General features: G+C 36.6%; 2 protein-coding genes across 3 annotated transcripts in view; both read right to left on the reverse strand.

Moving 5' to 3' along the window:
* LOC307167413 (NACHT, LRR and PYD domains-containing protein 3-like) overlaps positions 1-17,276 on the reverse strand; it is a 146,364-nt gene extending 129,088 nt beyond the window's left edge. The window contains exon 1 of one of the 2 annotated variants that reach the window (XM_079886498.1): positions 17,252-17,276. The gene's annotated coding sequence lies outside the window, so the exon portion shown is untranslated. The remainder of the gene's footprint in view (positions 1-17,251) is intronic. The other variant, XM_079886497.1, reaches the window with a different exon arrangement.
* LOC307167408 (NACHT, LRR and PYD domains-containing protein 3-like) overlaps positions 1-20,594 on the reverse strand; it is a 147,815-nt gene that overhangs the window by 91,876 nt on the left and 35,345 nt on the right. The gene's annotated exons all lie outside the window — the stretch shown is intronic.

The following is a 20,594-nucleotide window of genomic DNA, read 5'->3' on the forward strand; positions in this document are numbered from 1 at the left end:
AAGGCAGAGGCGAGGAGAGCACAGGAGGAGAGTAGGGAGAGGATGGACAGGCTGTTTTCTCTTCTTGAGAGAATGATTGAAAAAAAAAAAAAATTCTACATATTCTTGTTTAACTTTTTTCACTTTTAAGGAAAGAAAAAATCTGTACATTATTTTATGCAACTTTAATGTGTAATTAAAAGAGAATGAATTGTTCTGGACATTGTTTATTTTTTTGACAGTCATAATTTCTACTTGAAACAAACTCTTGTATACCTTTTTTTTTTTTCAAATAAAATTGGTAAATGAAAATCATTTGTTCCACAGGCTACATTAAAGTACTTTTTCCAACTATTAACAACATACGTTAAACATATCAAAATCAACAAACATTTACAGTACATAAAATAAGAAAAAAATGATGTAGACTTTTATTGAGCTGAGCAGGGAGACCCTGGAGCTGCTGGACTGGGATGGGCTGCCCCTGGTAAGGCCTCCTGCTGGTGGGACATCATCTGGGATGATCTCCAGAGTGTTTGAGTGCATATTTCCACTATCCACTAAGTTGTCTACCAACAGGTTTGCAGGGCTGACTTAATCGATGGCTGCCATGTCACTGAGGTTTTTTTTTTTCTTTTTCAAAAAGAGTAATTTCTGAAAAAAGTACTTTTAATAAGTTTTTAGTATCAAGAGTAAAACTAGAGGTATGCAAGTATTCTACAGGGGAAAAAACTCCTTGTCAGGGTTTTTATTATAGTTTTGTATTTATATTATGCTACTACTGCATTTTACTTCTGAATATTTTCAAGGTTGTTACATTATATAGCTACTTTTGTGTAGGCTAGTTTAATGTAAAATCATATGTGAGGGAAAAAAGGTACTTCAGTAGGTTACTTCACATTTGTACGTGAATATTTAACGAAATATGCAGTTCTGAAAATTAAAGTAACAAAATGTAGGTCTATTGTCACAATATTAACTAATTGTTGCTAACTAGGCCTACAGCGTCCCATATCAAAGGGCGCATCTGAAGCGCTCGGACCGGTCTAGCCTACGGAGGATTGTTCTTGTCGCCTGGCAACTGTGACAGCTGAGATGACGAGCGGGAGAAATACTGGACTTTTTTATATTCAATTGGGTTTTATATTCAAACCGGGCTAAACCGAAAATACATCCGGCAGCGCCGGGGCTGAAACATCCTCAACATGTCCTCCAGTAAAATATAAAACATAAAAATGACAATAGCCAATTCTGGCTCCATAGCTGTTTACTCAATTAGGCTATATCAAATGAATTATCAGGATGGCAGCTGTCCTCTCGCACCGTTGAGGAGCGGTGATCAGAAACACCTGGTCGCGCAATTAGGAAATCCTATGAAGGCTACATGGTGCGTCCTTTGAAGGACGCATAGGCTGCATCCTTGAAGTCTTCAGTCCTTCGAAGGATGCAGCCTTCACATTGGGACACAGCTATTGTGTTTCGTGGTGCGGGTGAGCCCAGTTTGTTTTTGTTGCCATTTGTGGAGCCTGGGGTGTCTACAGAGACCGCGTTTTTTTACAGTGTGTTCAGGGGACAGGCAGCTAGCGAATAGTGAGGAGATGTTTGCTGTATGTGACAAAAATGTTTTGGCCTAAAAAACGCGTGACATCGCTTAGAGCACCTTTAATATGAGGAAGTCACACAGGAACACTCACCTTTTTTATATATGATTTATTTATTGAATTTTTCACAACACCAAAGACAAATAATCAATATAAAAACAAAAATTAATAATAATAATATAATAAAAAGCTAATTAATTAAGCAAAAAAAACATTAATACAAAAACACCAACACAAAATCCCTCACAGTACTAACAGGTTTAGTATAGTATATAATATATAACAGAGCTTTATGTCATAATACAGAAATAGGACAAGGTCAGCCTTAACTAGGTCCAGCAAGTAAAGTTGAGTAACCTCAAAACTTAGAAAATAATGTGTGCTGCTAACAATAATACCAGTTGAAAACTGAAAAACCACTGAAAGTGCAGGGTTGGGCGGTCAGTCAGTCAATTGAGACTGCATCAAGCTGCAGAGATTTAACATGCTCAAAAAAGGGTAACCAAATTCTTGAAAATTTAATCATGGAACCACGAAGGCAGTGTTTAATTTTTTCCAATTTAACAAAAAATAAGGCATCTTAATTCAACTCGAGGACCCTTCCAGTTCATCAAAATGCAACGTCTCACTAGTAGTGTAAGAAAAGCTACCAACTCAGCGAAATGAGACGGCAATGAGTAATTAGGAGGTAAAACTCCAAACAAGCCAATTAGCGGAGAGGGATGGATATTGACAGAAGTAATAGCGGAAAGTGAGTCAAAAATCGACTCCCAGAAAAGAGATAAAGCAGGACAAGTCCAGAACATATGAGTTAGATTAGCCGGTTCTAGATGACACTTGTCGCAGCTTGGATCAATGTCAGGGAACATACGGGCTAATTTACTTTTAGACCAATGTACCTTGTGGACCACTTTACACAGTAAAACCCCGTGGTGAGCACAAACAGATGACGTGTGAACACGTTTCAAAATCGAATGTCATGTTTCTGTCTCTATCTCTATATTAAGATCCCTAGCCCAGGTAATCCGCAGACTATCAGAATCCAAAGGGCAACATGTGAAAAAGGTATTATAAATCGTAGAGATGGCCCCTCTTTGATAAGGATTGATATTTGATATGGTATCGACAATGGTGGAGGGTGGGATCGAGGGGAATCCCAGAAAATGCTTACGGACAAAGTCACGGACTTGCAAGTATCTGAAAAAGTGGAACCTTGGTAAGTTAAAAACTTGAGTCAATTGTTCAAAAGAAGCGAATGTTCCGTCAATGTAAAGATGTTTAATGGAAATGATCCCGTGGTCCACCCAGGCCACAAAAGCCTTATCAATGAGAGAGGGAAGAAAGAGGGGGTTAGAATGTACAGGGCATAGAAGAGGTGTTGACTGTAAAGTAAAATGCCGCCTGAGTTGATGCCAGATCTTAAGACAATTTTTAACTATAACATTACTGGAGAAGGTTAAAGGTGATAACGAGAGAGGAAGACACAAAAGAGACGTAAGCGAAGTGCTGCCACAAGCAGCCTCCTCGATCCTTAACCAGGGTGGAGGCTGATCATTGAAACAGCACCAGATTAACATATTACGAACATTTGCAGCCCAGTAATAAAACAAGAAGTTAGGCAGTGCTAAACCCCCCAGCTCATTAGTTTTTTGTAAAATGCCTTTCTGTATTCTTGGAGTTTTTCCATTCCAAATAAATTGAGAAATAGTGCTATCTAAAGAGTGAAAGAAACGCTTTGGAATAAAAACCGGTATGCATTGAAAAAGATACAGAAATTTAGGCAGTACATTCATTTTTATACAATTTATCCTACCTACAATTTTATATTAATTTATCCTAGAGAAAGAGGCAATAGAGACCAACGATGAAGATCTTCAATCAATCGATCCAACAGAGGAGAGAAATTACAGTTAAACAGGTCAGAGTAGTTCTTAGTTACGCAGATGCCCAGGGATGGATTACTGACCGGGCCTATGGGGCCAGTGCCCAGGGGCCCTTGCCTACCAGAAGCCCGGGGGGGGGGCCTGGGGTTTAAGGCCACGCAATCCAGTTTGGTTCAGAAAACCCATTAACAGTGAAAACAAATGTTTATTAATTCTGTAATATGTGTCCCATAGCCTACACAAGGCCTCTTAAACAAGGCACTTGGACTATGAGGGCTCCCTGGATCTTACTGTTGGGCCCTATGTGAATATGAAGGCCCTGTGGAGTTACAAATTTAAGAATCTGTATAAGATCTACTGATCTTATGTCCTTACATAACATAACTAAGTTAGAACAATACTAAGGTAGAGCACATTGAATTTAGCATTTAAGGTTATGATGATGATATCAGCAAGAGATTCGTGCCAGTCCTGTTCTCTCTATTGCAAGTTAAATGAGTCAGATTGGTAGTCTAACAAAGATATCAATAGCAAGATTAGTTTTAACATTATGCATATAGACATGATGAAAATATTCATTCAAAATCATTCGTGCATTAATGCTGCATAATTATACCTGAGAATGCTTTGACGAGTTTCCACAGCGCACGATGCTTAAGGGAACGTCTGCCAATTCCACCCTCTGCGGTAAACGTAGTCTATAATGTGTATTATTTAAAATTACTTTTAACATTTAAAAACAGACGTTTTCAAATTCCAAAGCTTGCAGAAGGTTCCTAATGGCAATACTGACTTAGGCTACAGCTTTCCTGGTAGCCTTGAGTGAATTAACTTGTCTAAGAAAATGATTCATAAAACGTATAAATATCAGTTGAGCCTATGTTTACTTTCGTCACTCACACAGACGGAAATGAAAAGACTAAGTTCAGCTTTAGGAGGGGAAGAAATAGGCCAAGATAAGAAGACTGAGAGAAAAAGAAATATGAAGATGAGGAGAGAGCAGGTATTGACAAATAATCTAATGACAAGGTTTTAAAGCTAGCCTATTTCTTATCATTTTTTGGCCTTCAAAAGTCCTAAATTGCACATATGTAGATCAAAGAAATCCAAATTTTCTCGGAAGAAGCATGCCCCCGAACCTCCCTAACTATGCCAGGGAATTGAGTCTTGTTGCCCAGGGCACAGGAAATTCTTAATCCAGCCCTGAGCTCAATGAAATAACAATTTATGATTTTGGGGGTTTACATAGCAGGCTATTGTCCGGTTTCACCCGCAAAATCGACTGGCGATCAAAAGTAACCTGCCTTGTCTTGTCTGTTGATGTCAGTGGCCTCTTTGCTTCGGGATTTTTCATTGCGTGAAAAAACGGAGAACAGTGTCAACACGATGCGTGAGATTTGGCAGCCCTGTCTTCACCAACAACATTGTGCATTATATTTATCAAAAAACGATTTTATTATCGAACTGAGGGAGGGGGGGGGGGGGGGGGGGGGGCTGGGGGGCCTTTGGAGATAACTGGCCCCAGGGCCTTTACAAGTCATAATCCGTCCCTGCAGATGCCCAAATAGTTGAATTGATTTAATGATGTCTTAAATGGCAATTTTGAAAGAGGGTAAGCTATGGCTGCGGAATTTATAGGCAAGAGTTCACTCTTCTGAAGATTCAGTTTACATGAACACTCACCTTGATCAAACTTGACACAGGATCTCAAATCATCCAGCTTTAACATCATAAAGATAAACAGAAATTCCTGCTTAAACATTTCTATTACACTTTGATGCTCTGTTTTTCCGTATCGTATTGGTATTTTACCTGCTTAAAATGGCGACAGGTGAACTCTAACTTACTTTCACTTTAGTTGAGTACTGTAGGTACACTAACTTTATTTGTTAATAATTCACAAAATGTATACAATGAGCGAGTACATCGTGAATCCATCTTCCAACCTGTCTTTTTGTCTTATCCTGAATCACTACGGTACGCCTATAATACGTGTTTATATCGGACTATTATAAACCGCTGCGGAGTAGCACAGTACCTGCGTGACTCGCCATTGCCATAAACAGGGAGAAGTAGATCCGGCTACAAGGTTCTTCCGCAAGACGCAGCAGTTTGTTTATTAACCGCTAGAGCGCCAAAAGTAGTTTAATACCTTTAAAATTATCTTAATTTGTGTTGCGAAGATAAACTAATCCTGTTTCTCACTTTCTCCACAGATTCATAGGTCAGAAGCTGTTTGCGTGCTAATGCTCTGAGAACATTATTAAAGACCTGATAACTTTGAATGAATTTTCTATTGATGTTACTGGAAGAACGTTGGATCAGAACTTTGAGAGAACCTTGCAAGCTAAAGGTTTTTTTTTTTTTTGATAATTTTTTTACCATATATTTTTTCTTTTGTTTATTCTTCAGTTTTGTTTAGATCCACTGCATTACACTCACACACAATCATGTGTAAATGGATTTATAATATCTGTATTATTTCATTTATGTCCATTATAATTTTTTATTCATATTTTATTGCGGATATTCTGTTTTCTCAAAATCCCAACATTAAATGTGCAGTTAACAAATGATAGACACTCACAGAGAATGATGTTAAGTCTATGTTAAATATATAATGTAATGATCTATAAGCCAAGTCATATTTAATTTCACTCATTCACTTCATCTTTAAAGCAAATATGATCCATGTGTCCCAGTGCACAGAAATATTTCATTAAAGTACTTACTATTTTGACGTTGGTTCTTAATATGTCATGTTTTCTCCTGCACGGCAGAGCCTGAAAAACACCTTCAGTTGAACTGAACTTTGTGTTCAGAATAGAGTGTGTAGTCTAACAGGGCTTTCTGGATTCGGCACATGATCTACTCTGACTGGCGAGAGAAAATAAACCACAGAACAGCATCAGTTCCTCCTGTGGAAAAAATCTTATTCATGTTCTCAAATCAAAACATACACATACTCTGGAAATTACAGGAAAGAAAGTATAGAAAATAAAATCTTGTTTTGCCCACTACTATTATAACCATAAACATGAACTAAAATAAGAAAATTACCTTCAATATTAACCACAGCAGCAAGCCAATGACCCTGAACATCAGACTGAAGAGTCTCAACCTTCCCAGGGCAATTGTTAAGGCTTATGGCACCACCTGCTGATCGATTAGAGCCATGACTAAACACAATTGTCTCTCCCCACTGCATCTTCCAAAAAGCAGCATCTTCTTCAGTAGAGCGAGTCTCTTGTAGAAAAATCAAATGTGAATTCTGCCCCTTGCAAAACAAATATATACCTTAGCGTTTTACTTTGTCCTTTAGTCCCCTTGCATTTAACGAACAAAAAGATAAACGAGATTTCAATGAGAACATATGCCACTGGAACTCAGAGTGAATGGGCCGAGAGTGTTATTTAGCTATCAACAATGAGATCAGAAGAAGAAAAATGCAACACTTACAAAAAAAAAAAAAGCCTCTCAAAAAACACATTTCCCATTTTCTAAGTCTTCATCATCAGGCGAATCTTCGCTTCAATGAAAACAAAGGGACCACGAAAGTACGTCACTTTCCCTTCAGCTCGCGCTTGTTTAATGCGTGACCATAGTATTCCCCTAGCCTCTCTGTCCTGTTGGAATAATTCTATGAATTAATTAATGAATAGAATTGTTATTTAATCATTAACTTGTTTTAAGTAATATTAGTAGCCTATTAATATTATGTTGAAAATGCCTTTTATGTTAAATAATGAACCAAAAATTCATTTATTAGACATTATTGTCTCTTTATATTAGTATACCGTACACTCTATAAACTTCAGATGACAGTCGGGACAAGATTCCCCTGAGAGTGTCTCAATTTAAATGTTTTTGTTAGTGACTTTATCATAACAATATTAAGGCACATTATTTAGGATCTACAACCTAATGTTTGAAAATAAAAACAAAAATATGTCTTGTAACATATTGCAATGATAACTATCAGAGAATAAGAAGCGAGGAAGAAAGAGAGAATCATGGAGAATCCTGAAGAGACGGTGGACAAAGCGAAAGAGAAGCGGAAAGGTTGAAAGAAAGACATAAAAGCGGGACAACATCCCAAAAGCCTGAAATCAGCTCCACATGAAGCGCTGGTGTCGTGTCTGTCAGGGCTCTCAGTAATCTGGGCAACACACGTTTCTTCAGTGCAGTCGTGCAGGTAAAGCCTCAGAGTTTGAAGAATCACACATTCTGAAAGAGTTGCTGTTAAACGTGAAGAAGGTCTCCAGACATGAATGATGTGCTGGTCTCTTTCTGTTTGTATGTGAGGATTGATGAAGCAGAACACAGATGAGAAGAGCATCTCTCCATCACACCTGCACTGAACTCTCAGCTGCTACTGATGCCACACTAAACCCTGGGACAGTGAACGGCACAATCAGTTCTGCCGGAGGGAAACAGCAGGCTGGACATCACAGACCTTCATCTGTGCTTCAAACGTCTATCAGGAGTGTGTTCTCTCAGTGCTTGTGCTCCTCCACACACCACACACTCACACATACAGGTATGCTGACTGAACATCAGGCATGGTGTTATTTGATGGCAGCTGTGCTTTATGTGCGGGACCACATACATCACATTTACACATTTATATTCATTTTCATGCTGATTTCTGAGCTGAAATCAAAAGCGCATACAGTATATCTGTGAAATGTTCACATCCATGTAGTTTGTATTTAGATTTAAAAGCTTTGGATATTTAATTCATTACAGACATAATTCTTCTTAATTATGATATACTCTTCTTAATCATCTTAAAAAACGTGGTTTATTATACCGAAGACTTTAGATACACAAAGACTTTGAACTCGTATTTCTATAAATGGGAGAAAGTGCAACGCTCAATATGGTGAATTAGTCCCGTCTTCTGAAAAATGTTGTTTTTAAAAAAAAAATTATTATGATTTAAGTGTTTAGAAACTAAATTTATGAGCTTTAACTGTTTTTGTTTGTTTTTCATAATCATGAAACATTAATCTTTCATTAATCTTTCTTGCCCTCTGCTGGTACAACACAAACATATTCAGGCTCTAAATTTAACGTTTTTGAATTTATTCTGTGTGTTTTTACAAATAAAATGGTTAATCTATGAATGAAAAACACTATTTTTGTTACAATCTGCTCTGAGACAAGAAGGTTGAGATCCAAATACAGTTTATTAGAGTAAATCAGAATCAGAATCAAACACAGGCAAAGGGTCAAACACAGAAAGGCAGTCCAAACAAACAAACAGGCAGGGGTCAGAGGCAAAAAGCGAATCCAAAAAACCAAGAGACAATGAAACCAAGGAGAATGCTCAGAAATGCAGCACAACAACATACAAAACTTCACAGTGAGTGAAGGGGTGAACCAGGCTTATATGGGGTGAGCTAAACAAGATAATGAGACACAGGTGAATGTGATAATGAGTGCAGATGAGTCCAGGCAGAGAATTATGGGAAATGTAGTTTTGAGTGAATCATAAAAGTCTGATGTGGAGTGCCCTCTGGTGGCTCTCAAGGAATAAAAGGTGTTTCACTGCCGCCTCATCAGGTCTGGCAGAGGATCGTTGAAATCTAGATGAAGTCTTAATTTATAACAGTGAAGTCACTGTATCTTCAGTCTCTGTTGATTCTGTTGACTGAGTCTCTGTAGTTAATCCTTCTTCACCATCAGATGATCATCAGAAGACCGGTCATCTGTTCCTAGAAATTCCTAAAATAAAACAGTCACATGCAACATGAGACATTACATCTGTCACATCTTCTCATTAGAAAACTACGTTATATCAATTTATTCTCAATCATGAAATATAGCTTCTATCTGATGCTCAAAGTCACTTTAGGACATGAAAGGTCATTTTCACACAACAGCTGTGACAGCTGATACAGAACCAGCAGAACTGATCATTACACTCACAACAGATTTAATATCAGTTAATAACAAAAAGCCCAAATCTCAGATTAATCCCACATGAGACAGTTAAAGGGGTAAAAGCTGAAAATAACATTAATATTATTTTCACAATCAGTCACAACACTATGAGCAGAATTTAAAAAAAGGTGTATATTAAATGTGCAATAGGTGATCTGGGAAATGCTAACTTTAGCCTGTTAGCATTAAAAACATACAATCCCTCCCTGCAAATCGCCATCCAAAGCCACGCCTCCTCCAAAATACATGAACGCGCACAGATCAGAAGCGAGACGACCAGAGATAACGTTATTGGATTACATGTATCATTCACCGGTATGAAAACTTTACAGTACAGTGAGTAAAAGTACTACAATAACGAACATAAACAACTGTTTGCCTGCCACTCGCTCTGTCTGCACAGTAGGGATGCAACGCTTATAGATTTTGTTGGTACGATTATAGTCTGAGAAATAATCAGTTTCATGATTATCACGATTATTATGCATGAATTAATTTCACAACAATGTATAAAATCGCATGAACACTCTTTAGAATTTAAAGTGTTATTTATTGCTGCCTTTTGAAACATAAATAACAGTAACCAAATAATACAGCACAAAATAATAGACAAAATTCCATCTCTCACTTTGGAATTAAAGAAAGGTGACCTCTGCTCTGTAAACATCCATGTCAATATTAGGGGAATAAACTGTACTGTTGTTGTCATCAACTGTCATCCATACGTATTCATTTTAATAATCTTTTTAATAATTCATCTAATTTATGTGGGATGTGGTAAAAAAAAAAACATGTCTATTATTTTGGTTTGTTTGTTTGAAGTTTTAGTAAAAATGATAGAAAGAAATTGAGAACATCGCTCATGCACTGTTATTAACAGGTCCGGAGCCACAAGTGCACTGCCCCTCAGATCTGATTTGTGCCCCCTTAGTTTGCCCCCTTCACCGCCGAAACACGATTGATTTGAACTAACTGACGCATACGATCACACCTTTACGATTAGATTGTTCAATGCGTCACTCATAAATTCAAACTTTCTTTCGCAAGTTAGCTGGCACTGAGCCAGAGACGGACACACTCAGTGCTTTTCATATATCGATTCACAACTATTCGGTGTTTTTAACCACATATTGTTTATTTGAGGTTTCAGAGATTTAAATAGACATTTAAGCGAAGTACTATATAAAAAATACATTTTATTCATATCAGATGCACATTGATGAATCAATAAAGTGTATTCTTCTCCCATGTTCACTGGCCACTTACTTTTATGTATTTCGGGAAAAATGTATGCATTTACGTGATGTAAATCCGACAGATCCTCTGAATTGCGGTGCAAATGTTAGTTTATTACTAACATGATCATTAAAGGTGTTTAAATAACACAACACATTCACTTCCACATATTTGACAATCGGAATATATTATATAATTCATGATATATATTTTTTTTTTTTTTTTTTTTTTTTTTTTTTTTTTTTTTTTATTGAACCAAACAACAACAAGATACATACTCTAGCAGAGGAACAAACAAACAAAAAAAACCCACAAACGATTAACAATAAGGGGCATATTCAGAAAAAAAGAACCGAAAACAGCCACATATACAAAAAACAAACAAAAAAACAACAAAAGGGGAGCTATAAAATATCCTGTACAACAACCTAAAGAAACAAACAAAGGAGCAGTACAACATTCAAAACAGTAAAAATTCTGTTATGTCACAAAGTATTTTTTTGGCTGACTTGTACATTTTAACTTTTTGGAGAGATGAAAAAAAAAGTTTGAAATCATTGATAAAACAATTAAATGACGGCTTAGAATTTTTCCATTTACTGCAGTGAATATGATATTTACACAGAAGAATGATCACATTAATTAGGTCCGATACGGACAGATCCAAATTTTCCACAAAATACAGAATTTCAACAGTATCAAGCAAAGGAACACCATCTATTTTTAGAGACAACCAATCCTTAATATCTTTCCAAAACTCTTTGGTAAATGGACAAAAGACAAATAAATGTTCCACTGTTTCTTCGGATTTTCCACAAAAGACACAAGCGTCCACCTCGAATTTAAATCGCTTTTTAAGAAATTCAGCAACAGGATAAATGTTACGTATTATTTTGAAATGAGTTTCTTTAACTTTGGGAGAAACAGGCCATCTAATAAATTTTGAGACAGCCTTTATCATGGTGGACTGCGATAGAAATTCAGGAACCAGCAGTGGTTTGTTAAAATCTGTATATATTTTAGATCTTAGCACCAAACCAATTACCTTGTTATTACATTTCTTATCAACTAAATCTATACCATTAATCAGTAGGGCCGGAAGAGAAGGCTCACTAGTACTGTAATATTTTAAAATACCACAAATCAAATGTAAAAGGGGAAGAGGAACGGCTTTACAGATTTTGTCAAATTCTTTTGTTGTACAAGCCACGTCATATTTCTCTTTGAAACTCTTAAAACTAAGGAAATTACAACTGGGATCTAGGATATCAGTCACAAATAAAATGCCCTTCTCAAACCAATTCCTCTTAAATAATGATTTTTTATTTATTAAAATGACCCTATTATTCCAGAGTGTGGATCTATGGGGAGTAAAATTATGTGTAAATATCATTTTCCAAAAATGAAGGATTTGCTTATGGAAATTAGACATTCTAAGAGGGATTTTATTAACTTCAAAATCACACCTTAAAAGAAATTCCAGGCCACCTAACTTATAGAACAACCTTCTGGGAATGTGGAACCACATTGAATTTGGTTGAGAAAGAAACTCTTTAATCCACTTAATCCTAAACACACCTACTAGAGCCTCAAAGTCAATAGCCTTAATTCCACCTTCATTATAATCTCTGACTAGTTGAGATCTCTTAATATAGTGGGTTTTATTTCTCCACAAAAAATGGAATAAAACAGAGTTGGCTTTACTAATATTGCTGGAGGAGACATAAAGAGAGTGACAAGGATAAGATAATTTGGATATACCTTCAGCTTTAGACAGAAGAACTCTACCAAATACTGTTAAATCTCTGGTTAACCAATGACTTAAGGTCTTTTCCGTGTCAACGATTCGATTTGCAATATTTACATCTTGCCTTCTAATTGGATTTTTGGATATTGTGATTCCTAAATATTTAACTTCTTGAACAACTTTAATATTACTGATGGTAGAATCCACACTTGTATGAACTGGAAGTAAATCACATTTATTTAAATTGAGAGTTAAACCAGATGCTTTGGAGAAAGTTTGAATGATATTAATTGTTTTTTCAACCATAGATTTGTCTTTTAAAAAAATGGATGTATCATCAGCAAATTGGCTTAACCTAAACTCTTTATCAAATATAATAATACCTTGTAAATCATGTGAATTATTAATAAGTAAAGTTAATAACTGAGTAGTCAAAATGAAAAGTTTTGGAGAAATGGGGCAACCTTGTCTTATTCCTCTTGACACTATAAAACTAGGAGTCATACCAGAATTTAATGAGACATAGCTACTAATATCAGTGTAAAACATTTTGATAATGCTACAAAATTCCTCTCCAAAACCAAGAAAACGTAAAGATTCTATAAGGAAGGGATGTTCAATAGTGTCAAAGGCCTTAAAAAAGTCCAAAAACAAAATATAACTGTCTGTGTTAATAAAGTCACTATAGTCTAAAACATCCAGTATTAATCTAGTATGATTATGAATATTTCTACCTTTAATAAAGGCAGATTGACATTCATCGATAATTTTTGCCAAACCTTTATCCAGCCTTCTCGAATAAACATGAGCTAATAATTTGTAATCATTACATAACAGAGTTATGGGTCTCCAGTTATCCAGCATCAAGTGATCTTTATTGGGTTTAGGGATTAATGTAATGATGCCTCTTTTCATGGAAGGTGAAAGGTTGCCCCGAGAAATACATTCTAAAAAAGCATTATAAAGCAAAAGTCTTATATCTGTCCAAAAATGTTGGTAAAATGCCACCGATAGTCCATCTAAGCCTGGAGATTTACCCTTTGACATTATAAACATAGCATTGTCGAGTTCTTCTATTTTAAGGGGCTCGTCCAAATATGATTTGAAATCCTGATCTATTTCCTCTTTTCTTAATTCTTTTATCTTTGTGAAAAATAGTGAAGACTCTATATCGGAGAATTTAGAATTATACAGATTGCAATAAAAAGTTCTTATTTCTTCATTAATCTGATCATCATCTTCAATAATTTTGCCATTGATTGACAACTTCTGAATCTTCTTTTTAGTTTGTCTCTGTTTCTCCAAATTAAAAAAATACGAAGAATTTTTTTCCCCTTCTTCTAACCATCTGGCTCGAGAGCGAATAAAGGCTCCCTTGGCCTTCTCCAAGTATAAATTGTCAAATTTCGCTTGTAAATTATTTAGCTGAATCTGTTCATCTATAGTTAAATCAGTTTTGTTGCCAAATTTGTGCATTTCATTTATCAATTCAAGCCGTTTCATACTTTTAAATTTGCTAATTTGCTTACCAGTCTCTATTGCTAATCCTCTAACATTAAATTTAAACCATTCCCATTTGCTCAGGGGTGACGTTTCCATTGCATTAACATCTTTTAAAGTTTCTTTAACCTTTTCACAAAAACCCTCATTTTCAAGAAGACTATTATTAAACTTCCAAATGACACTGCGCTCACAACCTGATTTATGGAATGATAAGGATAGCAAAACTGCACAATGATCGGTTAAGGGAGAAACTGAAATGTCACATTTCGATACGTTGTTAATTAGATTATTAGATATCAACCAGTAGTCAAGCCTTGAGCATTGGGCCTTATTAGAAGAACTGAACCATGTAAATTGTGATTTATGAGGATTACTCCATCTCCAATAATCTGATAAGTGTAATTCTGAAATCAAATCTGAAATAACTTCCTCATAACAATGACAATTTGCTTTTGGAGGAGAACGATCTAACCAAAGATCATGAACCAAATTAAAATCCCCTCCCAAAATAACTCTATCAACAGCATAGGTGATTTTCCACTTTTTGACAGACTCCTTAAGAAAAACAAGCAATTCCCTATTCAGAGTTTTTTGGTTATAACCATAGATACACAGCAAAATAAAATTTACACCTCCTTGTTCAATTACTACCATAAGCCAATGACCCTTCGAATCACTTAGGTGGCACATAACATTACATGGCATCCTATTAAACAGAACCATAACACCTGCAGAATGGGATGTACCATGACTAAAAAAAACTGAATCTCCCCATTGATTCTTCCAAAATTTAACATCATCTTCCTGAGAGTGAGTCTCCTGTAAAAAAACACAATTCGTCTTTTGCTCCTTGCAATAAAGAAAAATAGCCTTACGTTTTAAATTATCTCTTAGCCCCCTACAATTTAAAGAAAGAAATGATAACACCATTAAATCGAATGTGTCTCAATAAACCAAACAATAAGGACGATGCGCAGGAACGAGAAGAATATGTTCCTTTAAATTCTCAGCAATAAAGAAGATGCAACAAACCAAAAAAGCACTATTGTCGTTAAATCAAACACTACCTTAGACAAAAAGGCATATGCCTCCCGCATTTTTTCCTTTCCTATTCAATATTGAATCAGTCATTCGGGGTCCACACGCCGGTTATCAATCAATGCGTAACCTTCTTTAAGGAACGCTCGCTTCCCTCTCTTCCGAGCCTCTTGAACCAACGGCCATAACTTTGTCCGAGCTTCCCTGTCTTCTTTGGAAAAGTCCTCCTTGAACCGAATATGCATTTCTTTGCATACTCTCGCGTCCTTGGACTTTCTCCACACATCATCACGTACATTTCTCATTCCGAACTGAATGATAATGGGCCTTGGCGTGCCATCACTTCTCTTGATCCCCAAACGGTGAACAACATCCACCGTGTCTCGTAGCCGATCAACAGAAAGCGGAACCACTCTGGTTAAAATCCCAATCACCAATTCTCTTGCATCCTCTCCGTCTTTTTCTTGTAGACCAATCATTCTCAGATTCCATCTTCGTTTGTAGCGAGCTTGTTCCTCGTGGGCTTTCTTGAGAGAGCTGTTCACTATCTGTAATTCGGCGACTTTCCTCTGCAGCACGGAGATTTCTTCCTTGTTCTCAGAGATAGCGCCCTTGTTAACTTCAATACGCTTATCAAAGCCTTTCAGCAGCTCGGTCTGCTCATCCACTTTTTTGGTTAACAGTTGTAAGGCACTGAGAATAGCCATACTAGTTTCACCTTCTTCCACGGATCTCAACCTTTTTGGGAGCGGGCTATCAATCGGCGTATGTGTAGGATTGGTAGATTTTGAGCTGGCTACATCCATGCCTTCCAATTCACTTTCGTCGCAAGCCTCGTGCAGGGCTAACAGATTATAGTTGTGAACAGACATCTTCACAAAACTAAAAAAATAACTCCAAAAGTATTAAAAGAATATTTCCAATGAAAATTATGTTTGCTGCATCTTTGAATGTCAAAGTCTGGGAACTAAATGACAACTAATATACAGAGCCCGCAAAAGTTAGACCTCTCATTCCGCCATCTTGGATCCTCCCAATAATTCATGATATAGTTAACATGAATATTTGTAATAAGGAAAAACTAAATAAATGCAAATGGCACTTGTGTTAAAATGCTGTAAAGTGAGAATGCTTTCAAAAATAAAATCACAAATTGAATTTATTTATTATTTAACTTCTATTAACTAATTCAAATCAATATACGGTGTAACGTATGGCTTATAACTGGTGTAAGCTGGTGTACCTGCTGGTGTAACTTTGTTTTCGTTTTGTGCAAGTTACAATAGTTCCATGCAACTGAAACACATGGTGTAGCGAAGCCTTTATGATTAATTAACCGTGACATTTTAAATTGCGGTTAATAGTGAGAACGGTTAATCGCTGTATCCCTACTGCACAGCGTACGTGAACGCTGATGACATATTGTTGTGCTCCTGTGTTTATTTTATCAGTGTCCGTGGAGGCGTGAAGAGAAGCACACAACAAAAAGAATCCGTTGCAGGAACTTTACTTTACTTAAGACACAACTTTACAACAAAGATTTTAAACCCAACAAAGGGTTTACAAAGATTCAACACAAAGTACGCACATCCAAAGGGCAAAAAAAAAAAGCCAAAAAAGTTCTGCATTTTACCTGAAACCAGGATACATGCTTTCATTAAAGTCTTGTGGTTGAATCACAGGCTTGTACACAGTTTTGTTTTTAACTGGTGTGAATAGAAGATTTGACCTTAAATCAGAATGAAGAGGGTAAAGAATCAGACACACTGATATTGATGTAATTGTGTCATTAACATCCCAACAGCTTTGTGTGAATGTATTAGCAACATAGAGCTTTGCACAAGAGCACAATGGTAATCATTAATAGATTAAAACTTGCAGGATTGTAACTCATTAAACTGATGTATACTAATAACGATTTCATAAAAATCAAATCCTATAAGCATAACTTTTATAGAAATAATATACCTGAGATCAGGCCGTGTGTCTCCAATCTTAAATGTTAGTGGTGGATCCATAGAGCAGTTACTCTTTATAGACACACAGCTGGACTCTGGGATTGATCTCTTCTGCTGGACCGAACTGTAACAGAGAACAGATTCAGTTTAATTCTTTACATTACTGTGTTCATTCTTTATGATAGGAACCATGTTAATATAAACATTCATCTTGTATCAAAAAGTACTTTGAGGATACTTTATGATCTTTTTATTTAAAATTTCATGTTAGTATTAAAACAGACAAAAATACAACAACAAAAAAATCGTTAAAGTGTTTCTGTGATCTATAGGGTTAAAAAATATTGTTGAAAGTACCTGCATCCTGTAGAAAAATCTCCATCTCTGGATCGTTGTGAATCAGCCATGATGAAGATACAGGAGAATCTGATGAGTTTGATCTCCTCCACTGACTCTGAATGAAGAAACATTCACACACTAAATTAAATGATTAAAGGTGAACTATGCAGGTTTTTTTTTTTTTTTTTTTTTAGCTTAATTTACCTTAACTGAACAGCTTCGGAGTCATTGGAATGGTTATATGACTTTTTTCAGGTTGAATGGTGGTCTTCTCGCACCCCCCTAGCGCCTTTGAATGGAAAAAAACACCCTTGCAACTATGGACCGGCGGGCCGCTGGCCTCAGCGTCAGGAAGTATCGCGTGATATCAGGTCTCGCGATATAACGAATTGCTTTACGGCACTGCACACATACACTATCTACATTTATATGCTAGCCTTCTGTGTATCATACATACCTCAGTGGACATGGCTCTGTGCGTTCGCCGGCTTCTTTGAAAACAAATGCACATGACCAGAGGGAGAAGATGGGAGGGGGGAGAGTCACCAACGAGTTTTGATGACAGTGTTGTCAAATATCTATTCCGAAGCTGTAGGGGGAGCTCTATAGAGAAACCTGCGAGAAAAAAGCGAAGAAATTGCCAAAACTGCATAGCGCCGCTTTAAATTGATTAAACAACCTTCATAATTTAACTGAACATATCTTGAGTGTGGGAGAAAATGGAGCATGTGACTGCGTTAACTCAAGTTTAGTCATAAGTTTACACATATGCAGTTAAACTCCTGAAAAATCACAGACATCACCAAACACAGAAGAAACCTTGAAGTGAAAGAAACCCTTTATTAAAGATTTATATCAAACAAACAATCACTTAAACTGTCCTCCAGAGATTCATATTAACATGAGGAAGTCACCACACATGAACACTCACCTTGATAAAATTTTTACAAGATACAGGTTCTCAAATCCTCCAGCTTTAACATCATAAAGCTACACGAAAATTCCTGCCGCAAGTACGATTTTGGCGCTCCAAAAACCCCAAAACATCCCTCAGACGCACAAATCCAGTGGAGAATTCGGCCGCCCGATGGGGAAGTGCCGATGGTCTTTTTGGGCTACTTTTGTTGCACAGATCTGGCAACCCTGCCTACAGTCCTTCTTTCTCGGGCCACAAAGATTTTTTTCTTTTTTTTGGGCCACAAAGGATAGAACGAGGAAAGCCAGCACCAGCCAAGAGAAAACGAGACGGAGAGGATGAGCTGATCGAGATAATTACGGAGGACATGAAGTTTCAGAGAGAGACAGAGGAGAGGAGATCACAGGAGAGCAGGGAGAGAATGAACAGATTGTTTTCTCTTCTTGACAGATTGGTAGAGAAAGACTCTTTTGGTTATATGAATTAAAATGTCTTAATGAAACAATTGTATACATTATTTTTATGTAAGTTATAATTTGTAAATTAAACAAAAAATGATTTATGTGCATTGTTTATTTTTGTAAAGCAAGTTATAACTTATAAATGTAATAAAGAAATTATTCTGTACATTTATTTTTGTCATGTCAATTAATTTGTAAATGAAACAATAAATTGTTCTATACATTTTTACTTACAGTACTTTTTACAAGTATTTACAAGATACATTACATTTAAGATAAAATACAAGTTTAAATTAACAGTATACATAAAACAGATTGGAAGAAAACATTTTTCTGTGGACTTTTATTGAGCTGAGCAGGAGTGTTGTTACTGGACCAGGATGGGCTCCACAACAGAAACCCTGGTAAGGCCTCTGCCAGTGGGACATCATCTGGGATGAGTGCATATTTCCACTGTCCACCAACAGGTTTGCAGGGCTGACTCAGGGATGGGCTGCCAGTCACTGAGATGTTCTCAGAAAGAGGGAAGAATAAATTTAATTAACTCACATCCTCAAAAACCATAAAATATTGTAACATGAAAAACTGTTATGAGCTGAACTCTGCAGGACAGCGGCCCTCCAGAATCGACATTGCCTATCCCTGATCTACAAGACATATTTTTAGTGTTTCTGTTATATACTGGTCATATTTTTTAAAAAACAATATCTAATATCCATGTGTAAAAAGTTTTTTTATGTCAAGTTTTTCATAAAAAGTAAAATGTTTGCCTCTGGGATGAAGTGGACTTGAATAACAATCTAAAGTACTTAAAATTTATACTTAAATCCAGAGCAAATGTATGTCGTTACATTCCACCCTTGGTTATTTGGAAAATGAAACTAACAAAATTTATTGTCATATTAACAAATTGTTGCTAGCTGTGTCCCGGGAGTTGTTCAATGGGACGGTCTGGTTTTGTCGCCTAGCAACTGGTGACAGACGTTGTGATGAGCTGCAGTGGCATTTGTACTGGACTTTTTTAAAGTTATAACTGCCTAAAAACAAAATCAAACTAAAAATGTTCACCATGGTCAATTTAATAATAAAGTAATAAAGTAATAAAGTCTAAAAAGTATAAACTAGCCTATATAAAATCACATGCTGGTAACATATAAGTCAACATTTGAACCTTTATTGTATTTTTTTCTTAGATTACTCGATTTAATTGAAGCCCAATACTTACATTTAAAAGTGTAATCTGGCAATTTTGTCTCCGGCACGCAATGAATTCTGGGGTAGGCAAGGCTGCGAAGGATCCTTCTGATGTATCCTGCATTCACAGGAAAAGGACGACACATTTGCAGGCCGCATTCTGAAGGAGCCTTGAAGGACCTTCGAACTGGGACAGCCTTTGTCGCGCCGTGATTACGCAATCGGCTACACTTTCCCCTTTAAACAAGTCTCTGTGCGTCCTCTGAAGGCCACGTCGGCCTGTGCACTTCAAAGGACTCGGCCTTCAAAGGATGCAGCCCCTGAATTGGGACACAGCTTATGCGATCCTGACATCATCCACCATGTTGACGTTATCATGTGACCTACAACGTTATCACAAGCGTAACAATTTAAAAGATATGAGCGACAGGTTTAATTCATCTATCTGTAAATATCATGATATTGATTAAACTTGCTCATGTTGTGGTCTTATTGAAGAAACAGCTGCCCATTTATTTAGTGATTGTAGTATAATCAATCAATTTAGGGTTGATTTAAGTTCTTAAGTTTAACCCTACTAATGTGACCCACAGTTTTATCCTTAACCCCCTGAGGTCGGATGACGCGCGGGCGCGTCAACTCGATGTTTACTAAATGTTTCTATTAATATCTCCGCGATTGTGCAGCACACATAAATGGTTCTGATTTTGCCGTAATCGATAGATTCTCAGCTTCAACGTCCTTATTCTCGCGAAATCGTACGTGACTCATACAGAGAGCAAGAGGGAAG

Source organism: Squalius cephalus (genome assembly GCF_949319135.1).
Source record: "Squalius cephalus genome assembly, chromosome: 11".
Lineage (NCBI taxonomy): Eukaryota > Metazoa > Chordata > Actinopteri > Cypriniformes > Leuciscidae > Squalius > Squalius cephalus.